The 24,043-nt window shown below is 36.6% G+C and overlaps 1 protein-coding gene and 1 pseudogene across 4 annotated transcripts in view; both read left to right on the top strand.

The window, feature by feature from the left end:
* Window positions 1–3,842, top strand: part of LOC110338726 — a 19,830-nt pseudogene extending 15,988 nt beyond the window's left edge.
* Lingo2 (leucine rich repeat and Ig domain containing 2) overlaps window positions 1–24,043 on the top strand; it is a 1,146,745-nt gene that overhangs the window by 885,967 nt on the left and 236,735 nt on the right. The window lies entirely within an intron of this gene.

Here is a 24,043-nt window from a genome sequence, read left to right as displayed (position 1 = left end):
CCTCCTCCTCCTCCTCCTCCTCCTTCTTCTTCTTCTTCTTCTTCTTCTTCTTCTTCTTCTTCTTCTTCTTCTTCTTCTTCTTCTTCTTCTTCTTCAGAACTATCTTTTTTAAAATTAATTTATTATACTTCAGACTTTCCATAAGAGGGCATTATGGATGGTTCTGAGCCATCATGTGGTTGCTGGGATTTGAACTCAGGACCTAGCAGAAAAGCAGTCAGTGTTCTTAACCACTGAGCCATCTCTCCAGCCCCTACTGGTCTCTTCTTAATCACTGCTAATTTTTTAGTTCCAGCTAACCAGCATCAATGGTCAGAGTAATACTTTCTACTATTGACTGTAAAGCTACAACCATGTGGCTGAAGCTACTGAGTTCTGCTGCTTGCTGGGGACAAAACGTGCCACCACCACCACCCTTGTTTTATTACATCTTTCACTGCCTAGGCTTGGCTGTCCTGGAATTTGCTTTGAAAACTCACCTTGAACTCAGATCTACATTCCTCTGTCCCCTGAATGCTGGGATAAAAGTGATGGTCCACCATGCTTAGACCTAAGCCTTCATTTACTTGGCATTGGTTCTGTACCAGGCTGCCTCTGAACTCAGATACGTTTGTCTCTGTCTCCTGGGATTAGAGGCATGTACTACTAAGCCTGGACTTAAGCTTTTCATGGCCACCATGCTTCAAGATATGGATCAAAAACCTCTGTCTTCCAGGCTCAAGATCCGGATCACTGGTGTGCCCTCCATTTCCAGTTTGTATTCATTTCAGATTAAAAGTCCAAATGAAAGCAATAACCAGGTAATAAAAATGCCTGACATGATATAACTAGCCCTTGTTGAACTGCAAACACATAAACAATAAGCGTGGCTGGGTAAGATATTGCTCTGAGGTCTCCACTCCCTTAATTCCATTTAATATCCTTGAACACAGGATTTAGCTCCACTCTACTTCCTGGTGCGCCTTTATTACTTGAACCACACATTTTGTAATTTTCCTTTCTAAGCTTGATCAATCAAAACGCTCTTCATAGGAGTGAACCACGGGGTAGAGTCTAGACTTTTCTTCACTTTAGCTTCAAGCAGACTCCACAGGAGATGGCAAAAAGCAGCCCCATTCCCCACCAAAATATTGTAAGAATGATGAAGGCAACCAGGAGAGACTGTCTTCCACGGGCAGCTAGGAGGAAGCCCCCTATCGCACTAGGCTGAGCCTTAGCATAGGACTTCAAAGCCCACCCTCACAGTGACATAGTTACTCCTACAAGACTACGCCTACCTCCTAACAGTGCTAGTTACCATGGCCCTAACATTCTCAAATTACCACAGTTACTTGAGGTTTTTAATGTCCATCCCACTACAGGAATATCTATTTAGAAGCCTGAAGGATGGCTCAGCAGTTAAGAACAGATATTGCCAAGGACCCAGGGTTAGTTTGCAGCACTCCTTTAGGTAGCTCAAGTGCACCTGTAACTCCAGGGACAGGTTATTTGATGGCTGCTGCTGCTGGCACAGACACAAGCACACGTGCACACACAGACACACACCCATGTACACACATGCATGTAAATAAAATACAATTTAAGAATTGAAAAGTAGTATCATTATAGAACTTGGAAAATGCATTTTCATAACATAAATATTCTGTTTTATAACCTCATCATAAATTTACTTATTATGAATACTTTCAGCTTTGAGTATATAGTTACATAATCTCTGATGCATATATAGATAGATATCTGTGAAGAATTCCAGAATATAAAGAAGTGTGTAAACTGATTTGCCCAATGGCACATTCCATAGATAATAGAAAAACTGAGGCCATGCAGTATAGGTAAAGCAGACACTGTCATGCAATATGTTATGACAAGATGGGTAAGAATCAAGATCTCACACTTCCTGGGCCCAGATTCCTTCCTTTACTTCCATACAAGGTATAACACCAAATATACAACTTATTTTTATACATTAGATAATCTCATTTCATATATATATATATATATATATATATATACGCACATATATATATATTTAAGCAAGATTTATTTGAATCATTGGAGAGGAGGTCAGAGGCTAAAAGATACTTCTATTCATTCACGGCAGTGTTTTACTTGGGTGGAGATATGTATACACATTGAAATATTATGCAATTGTTGTCTTCTTCAGAGATTTATCTATTTCACTTGGCATGTTCTTTTATATTTCTGTGATTTTATAGACTTAATTCAGAACTATACTTTTCCTGATATTATTTGAGATTATACTATATTTGTGATCTTAGGGAATTATAATTAAAAATTGTATACAAAGAAAAAATGGCCAAAAAGTGGAAGATAAATGAAGCAGTCTAATTACCGAATCAACAGTAAGCCGGAATGTGCTGCACTTCATAAGCAATCTACTAAAGAGATTCTGAATACAGAAAGAGCCTCTCCTCGTTTATAGGGCTGGATCTTCATTTAGTTTTGGATCTTCATTAGTTTCATGTGTTCCGGATGATTTATCATCGAGGAAGACTTGAATTTTCTCTCACATTCCCTCTAAATTCACCTGACAATTAGGATAACAATATGACATTATGAGTTTACTAATTGCGAGTATGACAAGGAACTGAGCACCTCATATCTTTGCAAAGGAAGTCGTTTTGTCACCATCCCTAGGAAATTAAGGTTCTTATCTGTTCAAGACAAACAGTGATTGGTGTAATCCTAGCTGGATATTATCTTTCAAGTGGATGTCCTAGGTCCTTCACAGCATTATTTCATGGGCTTTTCAGTCTGAAAGGTACTTATTTGGCTTTTAAAAGATCTACATAAGGCAGAGTGGAAGTCGTTGGAGTCACTTGTTACCTTCTTGCTCCTGTACCTGTAGGTCCATGCTCTGCCAGCCCCAGCCATTCTACTGTTGCTGCGCTCTGCAGCAGCTTCAGCACTTCAGCACAGAACAATGCTACAGTAGCTGTATTGGGAGCTTCTGAGGGCATTGGCCAACCTCTTTCGCTCCTCCTGAAGACCAGCCCCTTAGTGAGCAGCTTGGTCCTCTACCAGACTGCTCATACACCTGGTGTGGCAGCAGGTATGAGTCACATTGAGACCAGAGCAAATGTGAAAGACTTCCTTGAGCCAGAGCAGTTTCCAGATTGCCTAAAAGGTTGTGATGTGGTGGTCATCCCAGCCGGAGTGCCCAGGAAGCCAGGGATGACACAGGATGGACCCAGCACTTCCTAGAAGCCGAAGTTTGCATCATTGACAACCTAGTTAACTCCATCATTCCTGCCACAGCAGAAGTTTTCAAGAAGCGTGGCGTGTACAACCCCAACAAGATCTTGGGTGTGACGACCCTTGACTTCCTCAGAACGAACACGTTTGTGGCAGAGCTAAAGGGTCAGTTCAGCTCGAGTCAACGTGCCTGTCATTGGTGGCCACACTGGGAAGACGATCACGCCCCTGATCTCTCAGAGTACCCCCAAGGTTGATTTTCCCCAAGACCAGCTGGTCACACTCACCGGGAGGATCCAGGAGGCTGGCACAGATGTCGTGACGACCAAGGCTGGAATAGGTTCTGCTGCTCTGCCCGTGGCTTATACTGGGGCCTGCTTTGTCTTCTCCCTCGTGGACGCCATGAACAGGAAGGAAGGAGTTGTTGAATGTTCTTCTGTTCAGTCCAAAGAGACAGAGCGTACTTATTTCTCTACACCATTTCTATTAAGGGAAAAGGACCTGGAGAAGAAGAACCTGGGTATTGGCAACATTGCCTTTTGAGGAAAAAAATGATTGTCGAGGCCACCCCTGAGCTGAAAGCTTCCATCAAGAAATGTGAGGACTTTGTCATTAACATGAAGTGACTGAGAGGTTTGAGCTTCTAGCAGCAGCAGCATCCTAACTTATACAGCCTCATGCCATTGGAACCATTTGAGAGTCTAATTTGCTTTGATAGAGGGTGTTATTAAACCCATCAGCATTCCTTGTAAAGTACAGCAGGTCTGCTATTAATGACAATAAAGCAGTCTCTGGTTTTCTTTTTTAAAAAATCTACATACATCTGCATTATTGGATAATGGGCTTTGCATTTTTTGGCCTGAGCTTTGTGTCTCTAGTTGTTGGTAGTTCTGAGTACCTCAGCATGTTTAGCTCAAAATGTAGGGTCTATAGAGCACAAAGAACACTCAAGAAACTCATCTCTATTCAGTACTTTAGTAGTCAGCAAGTCTCATTGCCACTGTTTAGCGTCTTGTCATGACTGTTCTGCATGAGATGTATAAGATTCATAACTATACTTTTGGACTAACTAGAATTATACCCACAATGTAACAAAACTGCTTCTTCACATGTTAAAATATAGTCACATGAAGGTTTTAGAGTACAGACCTGAGATAAATGTCACCAACACCCCCAATCCTGGAATGCATGACTTTCCAAACCCTTTCATTGTATGGTCATAAAACCCACAGGCTGTGAGTTATATTCTTTTTTTAGGCCATTGTGATACTCTGGTGTAAGAAACAAACAAACAATCAAATTCCTGTCCTTGTAATCGGATTTGCAAATCTGAAAATATGAGGAAATGAGGAATAAGAGACATGGTACCAGAGGCCCCTCAGACTTCTACTCAATGTAGAGCTTATAAAGTAAACTTCAGATTTTTATTTTTGCTCAAAGGAAAAGTGAGTGCTGTGTTTTATTAAAATGCCTGATTCCTTTTATGACTTGAGAGAACTTAAATGGATTTATTAAGTATAAAAAAAAATCAAGTTAATGGTAATGATAGGGGGAGCTTTTTCTTAAAAAATTCCTGACTAAAGGCATGATAACTCATTCTTTCTTTAATGAGAACAGTAAGTAAAAATAATTATTCATGCGAGCGTGGCTTTTCATTAAGCATTGGCATAAAACTTTCTCCAATAAACTCAAGTGGATATTTTTGCAAGGTTGGACTTGGGAATTCATCATCCCCATTAGGCCATGGAATCTGATTATCCAATCAGCCTCCTTTGGTCTCCAAAAGCATTGTTATGGTCCATTAATTGAAAGAAGCTTCTTTCTAGAGTGGGTGATTATTAAAGAGTAGGGGGAGAAAACGATACGCTGGTACTTTCCTTCTGTTCTCAGTCCTCAGTTTAACATCTATTTTATACTCCACTTGTCATATGCACATTTACACACATTGTAGCCATGTTTTTCCTAGAAGTTTTGATTACTATGTTAATTCAAACACAATTATTAGCCAAAGCATATAAAATACATTCTTATAACACAAAGAGGTGTTTTATTATCAGAAGAAATATATAGGTGTAAGGTCTAACTACTCTTGGAGTTTGGGTAAATCTTAAAATTTTCTTGAGATTAAAATGACCAAATAAATCAAAAGGAATTATTAAGGGACATATATGTGTGTTTATTAATTCAAAAGATACATTGAATATTCATATTTAGAAAACATTTCGCAAAATAATATATACCCCATTTTTATTATTATAAAAATTTCCCAACAATCATATAAGTATAAATATGGCATACATCTGTGTGTCCCTGTGGCAAAGAAAAGAGGCCTGTTCTAAATAAAGCTATCACCTATCCATCTATAGCTTTTCATAGATAAACATTAATAATTCTATATTAATGGGTGGATCAGTTTGCTGAGATAATCCAGGATTCAGAGTAATCCTTCAGCTTCAACCTCCCTGGTGCTAGAAGACAGCTGAGACTAATCACAGCTCCCTCCAAACTGGGAATTCCAAACTCTGAAGGTGGTTTCAAATTTTAATTTTTTTAAACAAATTTTACAGAGATAAAAATTGCTGTTTTTCAGTGCTTACATGGTTAATAGACTTCTACTTTGGCTGCATGTCTCTGTACCACATACATGAAGGCAAGAACATCGATACACATAATGATAAATAATTTTTAATTACTATGATTTAGGTAAACTGGGTGATTACATTCTAGGAATCAAGTGCATAGCACACCGAGTACTGCTAATGACATCCTCCAAAACTGTTGTAAGAATGGATGTCATTCCACTAGAAATTAATAAGTATGTTTTGTGTTGGGTATTTTAAATAGTCCGATTTAATCATTTCATGGTACATTTATGTATCAAAGCTTTAGTTATTCATAGCACATATGTGTGATCTTAACTGTGAGTCAGTATTTGGTAAAGTTGGAGGGGGAGTGACATTGCTCCTGCTATACAATCATCAATTGAAAATTTATAATGTAAAATAAAATAATTTTGCTGGTATTTGATAATGTGGGTTTGGATTTGAAAAGGTATGGTTGATGTGTGTCTTAAACTGATGGCTGTATGTGTATTTATGCAAAGCCATCACATACTAGTATTAGTAAGTTTTAGAGAAATAAATTTAAACAATAGGGCAAGACAGAGGACAACATGGGAAATCACTTACTGGAGAGATGCCTTGTGTTTGGGAGATGTATGGTCTTTCTCTCATAAGCCTTGAGAGTGAGTGTCTTGAGAATCTCATCTGTAAAGTGGGGATAATGACCCCTTACCCCTTAGCTAACAGGAAGCAAGGTGAGAGACACTAGATGTTCTAAAGAGTCTCTCCAAACCCATCCCATACACCTAGAGATATTCTCTGTGAGAGTGAATGTCCTTTGAAAGCCATTATAGGGAAGAACGGGTAATATATCTTAGAACTCTGTATGCTGCTTACCGCTGATTGAGATTTGAGTTTTCTTAATTTTCAAGGTTTGTGTATTTACTTAATTTACAGATTTCTGTATGTCTTTTTAATATTAACAGCAAAGCACCCAAATTTTCTTAACTATTTAATAGCCTAAGTATCGTGTCCATGTTACAGAGGAAAGCTCTTGTCTCATTCTCTTCTTTCTAAGAATGTGTGTTTAGAAATATGACTTGTCAATGAATGACTTACACAGGGAAAATGCTGTGTCCTTCTGTGATGCTCAGACTATTTTCTGATCTTCTTCAACTTGAGCCTGCATCTGTTCTATTTATTGATATTTCCACTCATGTTTGAATCATTGATCCCGTCATAGAGGAACATAGACGTTAAATCAAACATGTTTTGGTTAATATTGACAGCAATTTAGTTGATTCCTGTCCTCAACCTTTCTACTCTTTGTCCTGTTCTGTTGTCCAGCTTGATTGTTAGATTTCCGTGGTATACTTACATCGCCTTAGACGAGCTCAATAGATATGAAATGAATAGTTTGTTGCAGATACATGAGGCATATGTTATGTTCCAGTACTTAAGTTTCTGTTTCATATATTTATTTGCCAGTCTAAACTTTTATATATGCCATTCAAAACAAGAAAATATATTAGTGAAAATTTGATTGTCCAAAAATGTGTAAAACACAGAAAAATAATTGTTGTAAAACAAACATATTATGATATAGAGGGGTAAACTCAATAGTTAGACATACAATATATCAAGAAATGTGTGAAAATCTTTTACTTCTGATAAAAATTATTTCCAAATTAAGTTATATATTTAATGCAATGCAGTCAAATTAAAAACTCAATAAATATTTCATTTAAAATCATGGAAATGAAAATCAGATGGTAATTTGGTATATTTTAACTTAATTAAATCTTGCCCTACTAAGTCTGAAATCACATCCTATAACTACCATAATTAGTTTTACTTTTAGATAATGACATTTAAGTGTGTCACTTAAATGATTTCCTTTTAAATTTTATGTTATTAATGGGATTTCCTTTTCCTTTTTAAAATAGTTTTATATTTATTTTAAATTGGAAAATTAACACATACTACTATTATAGCTCTTAATTATTTGCTTTATTTTCAGTATTTGGGAGGCATACATATACTTTTGAACTTTATGAAAATCTTTTCTTTTAAAAAAGTCACTGATAATAAAACAGAGCAAAATGGTAACTTGTAATTCTACTATGTATAAGAAAATAATTTTATATATATATTATTGCTCTTAATATCCTTTTCTTTGTAAAATGTGTTTTATATTTAGAAGTTTAAAATATTATTCATTACTTTAAAATATTCCTTCTAAATAATAATCTTATACTCTACATTTAGTTTCATAAAAATCATCAGTTATTTTTAGGTATAATTTTACTTGTTAGTAAATATCGTTGATATGTATTGCAAGTAATCTTATAGTGTTCTTCTCCATTCTTTCCTTTAGGTTAAAATATTAGGTCAACTGAATATATAGTCAGAGAAAATGGCAAAGAGATATTATATTTTTAAATTTTTATTTATATATGAGGATCAGTACTAATAAAGACAATACTTTTCTGAGAAAACCAACATTTTTTTTCTCCTGGGGAATTAAAGATATTTAAGCCAAAATAAGAGATATATATGTGTGGCGAATCTGTGATATTGTTGTATGAAAAGGGATCAGACTTAGCCTGTGTAATTCCACAGGGTGAAAGTAAGATCAAAGGGTAGAAATTACAAAGAAAGTTGGCTGACTAAAAAAAAGATGAGCTTTTGAAAACTCAGAGCTTTTAATATGAGGCAAGACTGCCTTATGGAGTCATAAATATAACACAAGCTTTCCTGCAGTGATTTGGTATGTGCTTCTCACAGTACTGTGTGAAAGTATTTTATACTAGATATTTTTAAGTTCCCTCTGTGTCGGCAAGTGCCCGATCCTCAACATACATGACTGTCCTCTTTCAAAGCTCTTCTTTTTCCTGGTATAATCCGGTGAGATTATTAAAACAATACTTTTTGTATATTAGTCAGTTGTCTATGTATGTCTGTGTACTTAGTCATCTGGAAGAATGCAGCCTTCGTTACTTGGGATAATTAACATGTAGCCTCATATTAACCAACGTGTTATAAAGTTCTGTTGGGTCTTGAAAGAGAAAAGTTTGCATTTCAGAAGGTGAGGTTCTTTGGCTGTATTAATCTTGAACCTCCTTTGAAAATAAAGCAATTGATGAGGCTGATAAGCAAATATGCGGCTATTTAGCTAGAGAGATTTTAAGTAATCTTTTAGGAAACATCTTAAGTTTATTTGTAAAATGCTAAGGTTTAAATGCTCTGGTGTTCTTGTGTTGGTTGGGTTTCTATTGCTGTGATAAAGATCAGGGTGAAAAACAACTTTCGGAAGAGAAAGTTGATTTGGCTTCAACTCGCAGATAAAAGTTCATTATTGCAAGAAGCATAGGGAGGACCCCAAGCCGGGCAGGAACTAGGGGGCCATAACTGAAGGAGAAGCAGTGAGCACTATGACTTACTGGCTTGCTCTCCATGCTTGCTTTGTTATGGAACCCAAGTCCACCTTCACAGGTGTCACACCACCGGCAGTTGGCCAATCCTCACACCAATCATTAATTAAGGAAATCCTCCACAGACTTATCTACAGGCTAAATCTAATGGAGGCATTTTGACAGTTGAGGATTCCTCTTCCCTAATGACCTTGCCCAGCAAAGGTTAAAATATAAACATTTAATATTTAACATGGAAAAGAGTATTGCTTTTATTTTTATATAAAATGATGTATGCCAGTCGTATAAAAAGGCACAGGAAAATAATCATATAAAGTTTCCATTTTTAAGTTTTGAAATTCTCTACTCACAGCTTTAAATGGCACATGAATTTTACCTGGGACAAGTGGAATACTTAGCGCAACATAGCTAAGAGAACCCAAACTTTTCTTTTGTAACTATTTTCACTAAACAGAAGGGAGCTGTGGTATTTAATCTTGGTTATCAATTTCATATTTATAATTACCATGAAAACAAACCTTGGGGCATGTCTATTGGGAAGTTTTTTGGTTATCTTAATACGTACAAAAAGATATACCCTGAACTCGGATGCCCACCATTCTGTGTGCCAGTATCTGGGCTCAATAAATATGAGAAAGGGGGCTATGTACCAGTATTCACTCCTCTCTCCTTCCGGACTGCAGATGCAGTGTGACCACTATGCCTTCCCTTCCAATAGGGATTAAATCTTCAAACCCTTATCCTCAACGATGCCAAACTTCTTTATGTCGCCTTTATCAAATATTTTGTCACAACAATGGAAAAAGTAGAGAGCAGTAAAGGAGAAGCAATAACATAAGAATATTTTAAAATAATATAGGAGCCTCTGGGGACTTCTTCTGGATTTTACATCTTATTCTGCTAGTATGGGATTTGCATACATTTTCAGAGCTTCAGATTCCTTGGCGGAAAAATGGGAAGGTTCTTTCTGCATTATACCATGACTATTGGTATAGGGAAGGCTTATAGGATACCACAAATTATGGTTAGCACCTCATGTATTTAGTTTTGTGTAATTTTCACAGCAACCAAGTAGGATAGTGTTTTTCCAAAAAGTTATGCAAATATTAAACCCTCAGCCTATGCACAATATAACCCATAAAAATAAAACATAAATATTACAATCTTAACCTAGCTTTAAATTTTTATATGAAACTTAGTACTTGAGATCCGTTGTATATCTGTTTCTGATGTAAAAATGTGTGATATGGCTCCTAATTCTCAATTTTCCTTGTGTTTGATCCAAAAAGGGTAGGTCTGTTAGAATGTGTTTAGATCATTTAAGTGCTAAGTTTACCAATGAATAGATCTATTCAATTGAGAGATGAAAGGGCTCTCATGTGTGGGGGATAATTTTGGAGGAAATAAGTCATAGAAACGAGTACATTTGTGAAAGTCTTGTGTTGTTCCTGGCCGCACCCTGCCTCTTTCTCTGCTTCCTGAAAGCCACGAACTGCACAAGCTTCCTTCACCACTCACTTGCACCATGTTGGTCTGCCCTCCCAAAGTGCTACCACAATGAAACAGATTGATCCGATATTGAAACTTCTGAAAATAGAATTTCAACTTAATTTTTGAGAGTATATTTCACAGAAAAGTTACTAGAAGAGAAAAATAGGTATGGAAGAAGTGGACTTCTTATCGAAACGTGTGAGTATGCGTCCTTATAACTCATTCTTAGATGGAACTTGGAAACTCCTAGAGTAGGGGCCTGGAGAGTTCTATGTGAAAGTTATGGGTGATGCTGGTGGCAGCTCGGAAGACCAGAATATGAGCAAGGACAGGACAAACACTGATCAGGGGATTTCAGGTTTCAGATTTAAATGAAGACTAGCAAAACGCCCTGAAATTATGTGTTTAAAGGTTGTGAGAAATATGAAAACAACATAGCATCTGGATTATGGCCTAAGTATTAGAGCTGTTTTTAGACAGATTTATAATGAGGAATATAAGAAGGCAGAGAACAATTAAAAAAAAAAAAAAAAAACCTTCGGTTTTGCCTGAGAAAAGATTGTATTTAAAGTTGAGGCTAAGAAGAGGATACGTGGAAGAGATTAGCTTAAAAAAAAAAAAGCCAATTATTATGCAGAGAAACAATAGAACTATTTGAGGATATCTAAGGAATTGGCTCTATTCATTCCCTAAGACTCAAGGTTATGAAACTGTCAGATAACACTTTGAAAGACTTTCTATTGAAAAGAAAATGAGTTTTATTAGAATGGCTTACAAGTTGTGGCCCAACTCTTCCAACAATGACTGTCTCCCAAATGGAAAGCCTGAGAATCCAGTAGTAGATCCTTCTCCAAGGCAGGACATCACAGATGGTCTTTGGTATATGCTGGAATCCTGGAAAAGTAGGCTCTAATAGCAGTGAAACAATAAACATGCCAGGGAACTCAAGGGGAGGGAGACAAAGACCAAACATTCCCTTCTCACATTCCCTTCACGTAGGCTGCCTCTTGAAGTTTACCCATTCAGTTAAGTTTTAGTTTACTCCATATGTGGAATTAACCAAACAACGGATAGCCGTCACGAGTCCACCCCTTGTCAACCTGACAAACAATAATATCACCTTATATCATGCTTAATTCCCTAATGAAAGAAATAACCAGTTAATAACTACCCTTAACAAGATATAATTTATCCAACATACAACTGCAAACAAATGATAAAATTTTAAACAAGTGCAAAAGTCCCTTGAGGGACATTCTTTCAGTGTCTTAAAATTTAAATATGTCAAACATGAATTATTCCCTGAATTAATGAAATAGAGGAAAGAAGACACAAATGTCTGGACAAACACATTCTAAACAAAACAAAAATACTATCAATTATAGTCTTCATTTCTGTCACAAGTCACACGGCTTTAGCTGGTACTTCAGATTACCTTCTTCTAGTACCCATTCTATATTTTCTCCACCCTAGCAAGCATCGCAGCAGGTCTTGGTTCTCTTCCCGGAGGAGTGACCCAGACAGTCATTCCTGAAGGGTCTGTGCTCTTCGCCATCTTACTTTGATTGGTTTGCTACAGTGTAATTGATTTAATTACAGGACACTGTGGCACCAATATGCTCCCTAAAGGGGCTTCTTAACTAGAATCCTTTTGGCTTCCATTGTAAAGAAGCAATCTAATTTCTTCTTGAGTATCTGGATCAATCAGGCCTCCTCACAGTTATTCCTTTCTTAGCCTACTGCCTTAAGGGCATTAGAATCCCAAAGAAGCCAGGAGCAAGTCTGAGCTTCCCTTTCAAAGAAATGTTTCTTGGGTCCCCTGGCAGTAGTATTACACATTCTGGAACCAAAACCTCTAGGTCAGCCGAACTAAAGGTCGCAGAAACAGAGAGCAAATGGGTCACTAGGGTTGGTAGTGTGTAGAACCATATTACACCCCTTGATTCCTGGACCAATTTATCCTGGTTGTGGGAGAAGTTGTACCATATATGGAGTACTGATTCAAAATATTTACTGCCTTCTGAAAAAATCCTGCCCCAGCTTTGCAGGAAAAGAGCTACTGTTCTCTCACATGGAGAATAGTTATCTGCAGATTATAGCAGAGCCTTGCTTCAAAACCCCAAATGCCCTGCTTGGATTCACATATATGGGCCTACCAAAAACTCCAAAGAACATTGAATTTGACCATTGCCACCTCAGGTACCATCAGGACTGCTGGAGCTTATGGGCCAAGTAGTAGATGAGCATTCACAGCATCCTGGATCTGTTGAATAGCCATCTTCTCTGCCAGACACTCAAAGCTAACAGTGTTCTGGTTCTCTTGGTAGATGATCAAGTGTAACACATTGGGATGAAGTATGGGCTATCTCCAGAACCCAAAGAGGACCACTAATTGTTGTGCTTCTTTCTCGGTGGTAGGAACCAGATGCAATAATGTATCCTTCATCTTGGAATATTTCTGAATGCCCGGCACCACTGGACTTTGTAAGAATTTCACTGGGTTAGAAGGCCCTTGAACTTTGGTTGAATTTATTTCCCATCCTCTAATGCAAGTATGTGTTGCCAGGTGCAAAATCATTTCCTCCTCCTGCTCACTTGTTTCAATCAGCATAATGCCATCAATATAATGAATCAGTGCGATATTTTTAGAATAGAAAGATGATTATGATCCCTTTGAACTAAGTTATAACACAGGGTTAGAGAATTATAATTATACACTTGAGGTAAAAATGTAAAGATACACTACTGGCCTTAACAACTGAAAGAAAATTGCTTCTGGTGGTCAGTATAGATAGACACTAAGTAAAAGGCATTTACTAATCAATAGCTGGGTATTATATACCAGGAGATATGGTAATTTGCTCAAATATTGATACTATATCTGGTGTAACACCTGCAATAGGGGTCATTACCTGATGGAGTTTTTCATAGTCAGCTGTCATTATACATGATCCATGTATCTTCCTCACTGTTCAGGTAAAGGAAAATGTAGAAAATATGACACTGAAATTTTCAATTCCTTGATGGTGACACTAATTTCTTCAGTCCTCCTGGGATGCAGTATTGGCTTTGATTCAAAGAACTAGTAGAGGCAACTCCATTTGCCTCCATTTAGCCTTTCCAAGCACAATAACTCTCATTCCACTGACCAGTGACAAATGTAGGAATTCTGCGAACCTCTCAGTGTATGTATCCTAAATATACATTCTGGAACTGCCCAAATGACAACAGTATGAGTTCAGAAGTTAAATGGTCCTACTGTGAGTTCAGGAACTGAATGGTCCTACTGTGAGTTCAGGAACTGAATGGTCCTACTGTGAGTTGGGATTCAAACAGAAGTCTACTAATCACAGGGTTCCATAAGTCCCTACTTTAACCAGAGGGCTACAATGCTTCTTGTGGGTCTTCCAGGACTTGGTATTAATTCTAAACCAATATCCAAGAGAATCTGGAAAGTCTGATTGTTTTATTTCCCCCAGTATACAGTTATGCTTATAAAAGGCAATTAGTTCCACTGGGCAATGACTAGAGGAAGGTTAACAATGAAACTCTTAGGTATTTAAAGAAAATCCTTATTCATGGAGACCTGGTCTTCCTTATATTCAAGGGGTCCTGGGTCCGCAAACTTTCTCAAGTCTGGAAATCGGCACTTGGGCCAAGATTCCCTCTTGCCTTTCTTTTATACTTTTTATTTTTTCCCTTTTCTTTTTACTTTCTTTTTTTTTTTTTTTTTTTGAGACCTTTTTTGATTATATAGATTAAACAAAAATGAGCTAAGATTATCTGTTTAATGCCTGGCAACACCATAACTGAAGTATGCCACCATAAATAGCACTTTGCCTGTACTGCCCCATATGAGTCAAGCCATGAGAGACATTTCTTTATCTATGCTGCCCACTATAATAACTACAATTACCTTGCCTTTGGCAATTCAGTGCGGCCATCTGGCTCCTGCTACTTTGAGGCCCAGTCAAATCCATCGTATTTAATTCATCCAACTGAACCGCAGTATCTCTGATCCTAAGGTCTGGCACAAGAAATAGGGTGAGAGCAAAGACCTTCAAATGTGTTGGTGCTCCTCACACCACCATTTGCCTCTTACAGGATTAGTGAAAGGCATGTCCTCTGAGCCCTCCCATTGAGGAGGATTAGGATTTGCACAGTTTATGCTCTCTAGCATTGCAAATTTCCTAGGCCTTAAAAATCCCTTTGTCAACACTAAGCCAAAGGATATCCACCATCTCCAACTCCTTTTCAGTAGGCCATCTTTTGACCTTCATCCAACCACTGAAAGGGGCTTTGGACAACTGTTTCTAACTCCATCAGTTTCCATATTAAACCTAGCATCTCCATTCAGTGGACCCATATTAGGCCCACATCAGCCTGACCCAGTTCTATGTTCTTTCCACCATTATCCTACATCCTTAAAGGCATATATATGTTACATACATGAACACATATACACAGAGAAGTTGATTTATTAGAGTGGCATACAAATTGTGGTCTAACTAGTCCAATAATAGCTTTCTATCATCAAAATTCTCAAGAATTTAGTAACTGTTCAGTCCACCATGTGGATCTTCAGTATATGCCAGAATCACAAAGAAAAAAGTTTTAATGCTAGAGAATGAAGGAACTTGGCAGGGAAAGTGAGGACAAGCAAGAAAAGAACAAATGTTCCCTTTTTTCATATTCTTTATACATGGTGTCACCAGGAGATTTAAGGTGGATAAGGTGGAACTTCTTACCTCAAATACACAACCAAGAAAATTCCCTCACCAGTGTATTCAGTCCTCTCTGATTTATTTCCATATGTAGCCATTGCCAACCAAGTATAGGCATCACAGACACCTCGTTCTCACAAGGTTGCTTATACAGTTGTTTGTTAGGATGCATATAATTATACTTAGCCATCTAGGAACTGAGTCCTCTACAGCCATGTTCTCAAGAGACCCAGCTTCCTCTGAGGTTGGTAGGAGACTTTGACCTTATCCATATGATGCATTAAATATGTAAGACCTTATGATCTTCACCTGGATTTCCAAAAGAGTCCTAGTAAACTTGGCCATAGAAAACATGACCTTTAGAGAGAGCTCTCCAAAAAGAGCGATTTATAAAGCTGTGATAATGAGTTCAAAGCTGTGATAGACACCACGGGAAGCTAGACATGCCAAGCACATTGAATGTCTACTGAGGGAAGCTGTAGAGAGTGAGTCAAACTAGCCAAAAAAGCACAGCCATGTGGCTTGCCAGTAGCCCAGCATCAGGATGCAGCTCTTAAAGTTCACATCGAATCAATCTAGATTCTATTTTTGCCATGGTGGGTTTTGATCTGATGTTGTCAGTCCAATATAACATTTCTATTCTAGCCCTCTTTTTTAAAATGGGCAAGTTGACTCTGTGCTTATACAGTTTTTTTTTTCCTCCTTTGCAGAAGCTCATAGGCTAACAGCCAAGCACTTCCCTCAATCTCATAGGAGACATTGGACTTGAACTGTTAAAAACTTCTGGGACTAAGGAGACTGTTAGAGACCAAATGTGCTTCTCACTATAAAATAGATTGTTTATTTGGGGTCCATAATTGAAAGTTACAGTGTGAGTATGAAATTTTCCCAAAATTTTATAAGTAAAATGTTTATTTGCTATGTGGCAAAGTGACTGAGAAAGGATTAAACCATAATAAAATCAGTAACTTTGTTAATCGATGAATTTATTGATGAGTTCATATTTGAAGAAGATACTTTTAGGTGATGTGTGGTTGGTGGGAATGCATCATTGGGAACTTGTCTCTTAAGATTACATCTTCTCCCTCAATCCTGTCTCTACTTTCTAGCTGGTGAACAACTTTCTTCTATTCTTGTTTTATCTAATCATAGGTTCAGAAGCATTGAACTCAACACTTGAGACAGTGACCAAAATCAACCCTTTCAGCCTGGTTAATGTTCTTTGTTTACATGAAGAAGTAAGAGTAAGAGTATTTAACTCAGTATTGAGAAACTAACTCTACTCTCCGTACTCTAGCATTTCCCACCTTCAGCTATAGAATAGCATTTCATCAAATCATTTCTACTCTCATCCTTTGGTAGGTGACACAGACTTAGACATTATTTCCTCATCACGAGACTTTGCTGACATACCAAATCTCTGTTTAATGCCTTCCAACACATTCTCATTCCGCACAGCGTGTGTTATTCCTTCTGTTATAATATCATAACATATATTTCCTGATTATTCAGTTGAATCTTTCAATAAATTACAATCATCTTAAGAGAGTAGACAATGTGCAATTCATAATCACATTCCCAGAATTTGTTCTTATTAGATAAAATTACTGAATTTCAGAAAAGCATCTGGAGTATCGAGCTACTTTTAGTGACATTTTTGCTGTTGTTTGTTTGTTTATCTCTGGAGTGAGAAATAAGTAAGCTGTGCTTCTGTCCTGTGTTTGTAACACTGTGCTTTAAAGGACCGGTTACAAGTATTCTCAACCAAACTAGCAAAGGCCTTTTCAGACCACTGTTTGCCTCACCTACTTTCTAAAAAGTGACCGTCCTCAGAAAAATAAGACTTTGCACGATGGCAGCTTCCTTCCTCATAGCTCCAAATTATAGGACGTCAAGGTGAAATATAGCAATTTTCATAATAATTTAATCTATGAAGACAATGAGATTGAGTAAGCAAGGCTCAGGCCCCTTAAGAAACTGTTTGATCTTGGTTTTTCCTTTAATATCAAGAAATTAAAGAGACTTCATGATATCTGCCAAGCATGTTTAAGGAATCGAGTCACAATATCTAAATTTCTCTCTCCCACCCATTTTTACACACTTATTCATATTTCTCTTTTCTTCTTTTCTGTTCCATCATTCTTCAATATGTCTTTATTGCCCCCACACACCCACATATGCAACCAAGGATCAGAGAACGTTTTTAAAAGTTTTATTTCCATGACTAGCGAGTAATAGGGGAAATTATGCAATTTTAATGATTGTAGCAAGAATGCATTGTATTAAACATCCAACAAAGAAAGCATAAGACACTTTGTGAGAAATGAATGAAGGCCCTAAGGGGAACCCTCACAGAGGTGACAGTTAGGCCTCAAAAAGGTAGATGGTATCCCTCATTACATGTATAGCTCAGTTTTTAGATATAGGAACTAGAATCCCTAGTCATGACTCTTAGAAAATTCACTTTCTATATTTCACTTCAAAAATGATGAGAATCTTTTTGGAGTTTTGAATTTGTTTTCATTGAAGCTGCTTTTGTGTGTGAATGTGTGTGTAGTATATGTCTTTATGTTATACATGTGTGTGTGTGCACACTAATGTGTGTGTGTGTCTGTGTGTCTGTGTGTCTGTGTGTGTGTGTGTGTGTGTGTGTGTGTGTGTGTGTGTGTGTGTGTGTATGCATGAATGTGTCTGTAGAAACATGTCAGGCCAGAGAAGGGCATCACTGGGAGACCTCCATCACTTTCATTCTTAATCACATGAAGTAGACTTTCTTGCTGAACATAGTGCTCATATTTTTGGGCTAGGCTGGCAACCAGCAACCTCCAATGATCTTATATCTGTTTCTGTAGCACCATAGTTGTAGCTGAAGATAATACTAAGCCTGGCTTGTTGTAAGAATGTTGAGATGCAAATTCACGTGCTCATGGCTCTAGTGAAAGTCTTAATTACTAAACCATCTCTCCAGCCCAAGAACCATTCCCGTTTGGTTTTTAAATATCTAATCATTTATATTTAATATTTAATCTATATTTAAAATGGACTTGTTATTTTCCATTGAATGGATTGTGAGAGTACTCCACTAATAGAATTTAGGTTTTAGAGAACCTTCTGGTTTTATTTAAACAAAACATAAATTGACTTCAGTCAGCACCTAGTTGAGTCATTATCAATTATATCCTCCATCGTAAAAACCTAAGGTTCCAAGACTCCAAATAGTCCTTTGCTTCAGACCTGCAAACTTTCTTTTTAAACATCTTTCACTTTTTTTAAAATCTGCTGACTTTTAAAGTTGAATTTATTTCTATTCTTATTTTTCACTAACATTGAAATTGAATATGGTGGTCTGCTTATGACCACTTTTATAATTGAAATGTAGAATTTTTCTCAGTAAAATATCCACATTATTTTAGCATATTTATAAGATAGTATTTCCAGTAGGACTGAGAGTGTAACTCAATTAAATAATATCCATTCATGAGCCCCCCTCTTCTTCAAAAATAAATAAATAGAACAATGCTATTTATAATGGGTAGATAAGCAATAATTGTTTATTTACATTGTGTTTCTCATGCAAGTTAAAACATTTTTTCTGCCTGATATAAACCACTTAATTGTTTTACTGTCTTTGTTTTCCTCACAAATTTCAGTTTTCCTATATTTAAAACTATCAGTTTTTTTTTCTTATATAGTCTCAACATTAAATTTAAAGAGATCTTTTTCAATATAGTCTCATAAACTGTATAATAATTTTCTGCAAATTTTCTTGATTTTCTAAAAACTGTTATTGTATTTAACATATGTAACTTTAGAATGTTTTTTAAAATATTTAGCTACGTTTCTCAGACACATATAATTTTATTGTAACTGTGTTTTCTAAAACTCATAATAATGTTTTATTGTCTCCAAAATAGTATTTGTTACATTAATAGTATATATTTCTTTTCTTTCTCGGCTAGCCTGTCTTTCCTGTTCTTTTAAGTCACAATAAAAAAATTCCTGTTGTCCTTTTATTTTGTCATTTTTTTTCTGATTCTGTCTACTGCTACCTTTTCTAGGAGAACCAATGCACGGTCTCATCTCTCCAGATAATTTATACTTCACTTCCTTCTGTTAGTATTGGTACTATAATATACTTCCAAGTTGAAAACATTATAGTTCAATTTGTCTTCTATGCATTTCTTTTACATATGCAACCAGTATCCAGGTCTGAACTCCTGACTTTATGACATCTCCCATGAGCATCCCTCATTCCGGCTAACAGCACCTTCTCTGCAGTTAGTTTTGTCCTCGCTTTTCTTTGCTCTATCCCATTGTCCTTTGCACCAGTCCTGTTCATTTCATTTCTTTCCATCCCTCTCAGTCTAATAAATATTTTTTGTTAAAACTTATGCAGCAAAACATTCATCCTACTCTATGGAAATAATGTGTCTTCTATAAAATTCTGATGTTGAAACTTACATGTCCAGAAACAGCATCAAGGGTTGGGACTTAAGGGGAGAGGATGGCTCAGGTTTCAAAGTCTAGACTCATGACCAGAATGACAAGAGGTAATATTTTTAAACATGATTATATCAAGCCAGGCAATAATGTCACAGACCTTTAATCCCAGCACTCAGTAGACAGAAGAAGCAAGCAAATCTATGTGAGTTCAAGGCCACCCTAGTCTACAGAGCTAATTCTAGGACAGCCAAGGCTATGCAAAGAAACCCTGTCTTGAAAACAAAACAAAACAAAACAAAACAAAACAAAACAAACAAATAAAAAGATGCTTACATCATTACAGCTTTCACTTTGCAAAGAAGATGAAGTTATACAAATAAATAAAAACATTTCAAAGCCCTGTTGAATCCGTGATTGGCCTTTCAGAATGGAAAACCATGAGAACATGTGTTTCTATCATAGGAACTATTCCATCTCAGAGATTTTGTTAAAACAACACTAACAGAGTGAAACTTTCTTTGGCCTGCTACTTAAGACCTTCAAGAGTTTCCAGTGGCTTCATGTCTAAGAAATCTGTTAACCAGATCAATTTGAAAAGCAAGAACCTCTTGCCATAGTTTTTCTTCCATTTTGCTTTTCAGGAGGTTGCCCACCTTAGAGGATTTACACTGTCCTGCAGTAGGACTCTCTCTGTTCTCTGTAGAAACATTCAATGACTTAATTCTTCAGACTGCCTGCTCTCCAGGGTAACGTGCATTCCATTTCACCTACTGAATCTCCCCTTCTGTAAAGCAGTATGCTACTTCCCAACTCCTAGTATTTCAATTTTGTAACCGGAATATGAGGTATGACTGGAATAAAAAGGTGCTTATATGCTTGACTTTTTCGTTTCTCAATCTTTCAGCTCCTCAACTACAGAGATTGATCTTATTCATCTCTCATTCTACTGAGTGTTTGGTATACATTTTTATTCAGGAAAATATTTATTAAGATAAATAAACTATGCTCAATTACCATAGGAATAGTGCACAGTTCAGACTGAGAAATAAATGTCTAATTTTTAGTGGATTCAAAGGTGACTCGGGTAAAATAAAATCCAAGGTAATGCAGATTTCTTTCCTTTACCCTAACCTAACTCGAGTTTTAATTTCAGAGGAACAGCTTCTGATTATGAAATCCTGCATGTCAATGGGTTTTCCACAGTTAAAATAAGTTATTTGTTGGAAATGCATCAGTGCACTGAGGTATTTGATTCAAAGGCCATGATTTATGACTTTGCCTGGAATTTTATAGGAACAGTGTCATATAACACCTGAAAATGCCATTCATTTTCATGCACTATTTAAATTATGCTCATGTTAAGCTACAGCAATATTTAAAATGTAATATCTGATGTTTCTTCACATTTCCCACATTTTTATTCTTGTAGAACTTAATCCAAAATTACTGAATGGGAAATGTTTCTTACACACACACACACACAGAGAGAGAGAGAGAGAGAGAGAGAGAGAGAGAGAGAGAGAGAGAGAGAGAGAGAGAGTTGAATAATTAACCACTGTGAAAATGCTTTAAGTAGAATTTTGATTTTAGAATTCTAAAGTGAATTCAAACAAAGGACTTAGTGGATTCTATAGGAAAGAGGCTTAGCATAGAGTGCACAGCTGGAAGCAGCAATGAGTGTAAGAATGTGAGAGGGTATTACAGGATTCTACAAGAACCATCAGGTATATATGGAATCACTCCTTCCTCTTGTGTGTGCTTTAAGAGTGAGACTTAATAATCCATTGATGTATTGAGTAACGTACTACGTCATTTATGTACAAAGAAACAGTTCACATTGCTTTAAGTTAAAATACATACTTGGTTGGCTTAATTCTTCCATTGATTATCCATACTGTTTTCTGGTCTAACCATTTCTCGCATGATTTCAAGGCACAGAATCATAGGCCCACTGCTTGCAGCCTCCTCTCGCCTCAGTTCCCAGCTCAGAACAGTGAATGGATTTGAATTCAGATTCTGTTTGCTGCCTTCATGGTAGAACCATGTCTTGTTGGTGGTGTTTCCTGGTTTTGCAATACGGGGTGGGTATGGCATGCCATCTTTACGCCAATTTCCTGGAAAAGCATTGGTTGACAACTATGAAGTAACTGGGGGCACAGCTAAGATTTTCATCCTATGTAGAATCAAACGCCATTCACCGTCTCATATTAGAGCTAAGCATAATCCAACAAAGCAAATATGAAAAATCAATAATACTGAGAACCTTCCCGTAGTCATCTGAAAATTTCAACTCTATATCATACTCAGGGGCACCAGTCAAAAACATTTCTGGGTAAATCTGAATAACATTGTCTTACATGTGAATCCTCAGCAGCATTATAGTAATTCTTTTGGACCGTTTTTTTATGATCACTTGCTATAGCAGACAAGTACCCAAGTTCCTTTTCTCAGACAACTTACTCTTATTTACTAGAATAGGAACAATAAATCTACTAGGAGGACAAGTAATACTCCCATTAAAGGATTTGCAGTAATAACTTTGTTGCTAAATACATTGCAAATGTTTCCTTTCCTGGTTAGAACCTTCTATATTTTGTTGTTCCTTGCAAGGCTCCAAGAGAGAAAATATTGTATATAACATTTCACAACCCAACTATTCTTTGAAAGCCTCTTTACCTTAGCCTTGTAGTAACTCAAGTTCTGAAGAACATTCTATAGAGTAGAATGTAGGTCTACAATATGCAGATACCTATGAAGTCTAAAAATATTAAAATTCACAGTAACAAAAGCCAACTATCTAGATAGCTTTATGAAAGAAGTTAAATTGATTTGCCAAAACACAGCCTTAATATAATCTTATAAAAAAAAAAGTCTATGTGACAGGTACTCTGTAGGAAAATTATAATTTACGGAATAAGTATCCACATTCCCTTCAACCAGAGAAATAAATATATTGACATTTGACAGCAATAATTTTACTTGGTGTTATTCTTGCTATTCGTGAGCCTTGGGAAAACTCCTATAATAAAGAGAAGCCAAGCATATCTATCACTTGAACTGAAAAGAAATGTAAGGAAGAGCAAGCCCTAGATCAAATGCCCATTGTTCATAGACTAAAAAAAGAGCAAACATGGAGAAAAGCTCTCTGCTTCCAAACGCTAAGCTGTTAAAGTTAGCATTCTTTCTTTCTTATTCATTATATTTGCCCAGGCCTAACAAACAAACAGTATACACAGGAATCTATAATTATCACGTATCAATGACAGTGGCATCTGGAGCATGATTGGAATAGTTGGTAGGACAGGGACACTAAGACCTCAGGAGCCCCTAGGTTGTCTAGGATCAGCAAAATTGTAGCGCAGCTGCTGCTGCTGCTTAAGAAAATTTGCTATGTACCTGCATGAGCCAAGTATCCGAGGAAGCAATAAATGTTCAAAATTTCTGAAAAATGACACTAATAGAGAAAAGTTTCATATTTCAAGCTAATTTTAAAAATATAACGTCAATAAATTTGAAATGATTAATACTGGAATGCCACCTTTATCTATGTGTTTAAATAATAGATGTTACCTATGGTAATACAGACACTCAGAAATAACTCTATATTGGAATCTCATGTTCTTCACCCAAAGTCCAGGGCACAAATACAGTTATAGAACAATACATTATGGTGAGGGGTATTAGGCATGAAATGATTTTTCTCACATGTACAGGTTGTTTGTTTCTTTTCTTCATAGTGGATAATGTATGGAGATTCTTGGTCTTATTTAACTGGTAGAACTGATTTTCTGGGTAGCCGGCTAGATCTCATTTGTACCATTCATGTTCGCTAATAATTTGAGGACATGTTTCAGGAACAATATGCATACTTTAGCTTAAGCAGTGATTCTCATCTTCCTAATACTGAAGATCTTTAATACCATTGCTCTTATATGGTGACCTGTACCTTGAAAATATTGTTGCTACTTCATAACTATAATCTTGTTACTGTTTTAAATCATAATATAAATATCTGATAAGCAGAATTTATGATATGTCACCTGAAAAGGGGTGACAACACACAGGTTGAAAACCACTGGGTTAGAGTTTATTTCACCTTGTTAGATCATCGTGTGTGTGTGTGTGTGTGCATATATATATATATATATATATATATATATATATATATATATAT

This window comes from Mus pahari, chromosome 22, assembly GCF_900095145.1.
Source record: "Mus pahari chromosome 22, PAHARI_EIJ_v1.1, whole genome shotgun sequence".
In the NCBI taxonomy this organism is placed as follows: Eukaryota; Metazoa; Chordata; class Mammalia; order Rodentia; family Muridae; genus Mus; species Mus pahari.
The sequence above is the reverse complement of the archived record's forward strand: the minus strand, read 5'-3'. Positions and strand labels throughout refer to the sequence as shown.